This window comes from Gavialis gangeticus, unplaced genomic scaffold (genome assembly GCF_001723915.1).
Source record: "Gavialis gangeticus isolate Ggan-Ray unplaced genomic scaffold, GavGan_comp1, whole genome shotgun sequence".
NCBI lineage: Eukaryota > Metazoa > Chordata > Crocodylia > Gavialidae > Gavialis > Gavialis gangeticus.
Window position 1 is genome coordinate 8,537,059 of NW_017729008.1, and position 1,538 is coordinate 8,538,596.

Consider the following 1,538-nt stretch of genomic DNA (forward strand, 5'->3'; position numbering starts at 1 on the left):
TTGGCCTGGTGTTGTAGGTGCTAATTGAGGCTCGTTAAGTCATTATGTAGTAGCTAGGTCCTGTGTATTAAGCTGGTCCCTAAGTGAATTATGATTGATTGACTGGTAACTGGTAACACAGCAGCTTAGCAGCCAGGCCTGCACTAGTGTCTCCGCTCCCCACCCCAAGACAGATACAGTCAGTCCCACAGCACCCATGGCACGAGTTTTGCTTGTCCGCAGCTTGAAGGGAAGTTCCCCCCAAATGCCTGTGCTGATCTTCTTGAAACTTGGAAAGCTTTGTGGCATCACTAAGAGCTACCATCCCTGCAGTTTTGACCCCTCTGTGGTGTAACACATAGACGAGACAGAAGTTTTGCTTTCAAGAATTTGGGGTACAGTTGCCCCCAAACCCCTGCACCAATCTTGTTGAAACTTGGCAGGCTTTGTGGCCTCAGCAGAAGCTACCAGCCCTGCAGTGTTCACCCTGCTATATTGTAATGCCTAGATGTGACATTAGTTTTGCTTTCAAGAATTTGGGAAGCCGTTCCCCCAAAACCCCTACACCGATGTTCTTGAAACTTCGCAAGTTTTATGCTCTCAGCAGAGGCTACCATTCTTTCAAGTTTCATCCAAATTGGACAAAAAACCCAAAGTTATAGATATTTTATTTTTTCCCCATTATACCCTATGGCCGGATCTCCAAGGCGGCTCCGAGGCAGCTCTGAAGCTTTTCGGGAGCTCCAAACCGCTTCAGGAAGCCTAACAAAGCCAGTGCCTCAACCCAGATGTGCTGCTTCAGACCCTGAAGCATCCAAAGCTTCTCCAGATCTGAAGCTCTGTCTGAAGCCTCACACAGGCCTATTTAGTGGTAGCCAAAAAAATCTCTTCATGACTGGCACTGCCCTTTTGCTATTTGGCTTTCCCTAATACATCCAGGAGTGTTATCCCTCTTGGCCATAGCATTGTTCTGTAGGCTCAGGATCAGTTGACTATTGAATATGATTCCTGACTTCTTTCTTGGGTCACTACATTTCAGAATTTTATTCCATTCTGCTTTTATGCATGGATGATGGTTGTTTTAAAACCCCTTTACCCACTCCTGGTTTCTCTTCATTGTTCTACAGAAACCATACATCTAAAACCTGACCCAATTTCCCAGTACTTTATTCACTACATTAATGACCTTTAATTTATAAAGGACCTGTATGAGTTTCATGGTGAAAAATTGCTTCACAGCTAATAGATCTAAAATTAGGGTCAAACTGATCCCATATTTGTGATTAGGGAATAATTTTACCCCACCATGAGACTGGCATGGACCTGGGGAAGAAAGGATTTACCTTCCTTTGTAGTTGGGAACTTTGTCCTCTTCCCTAGTTCTCTCATGTGTATTTTAACAACCACTTCCTGTCCTTGAAGTGGTAGGACATTAACAGTGCCCTTATCCCTCTGCTTTAACAGCAGCAGGTTAGGATGTTGTCGGTGTCATTGGACAATAAGCCTACTAGTTGTGTGATATAGTTTCATAGTTTCCTAGTTTCTAGGGTCGGAAGGGA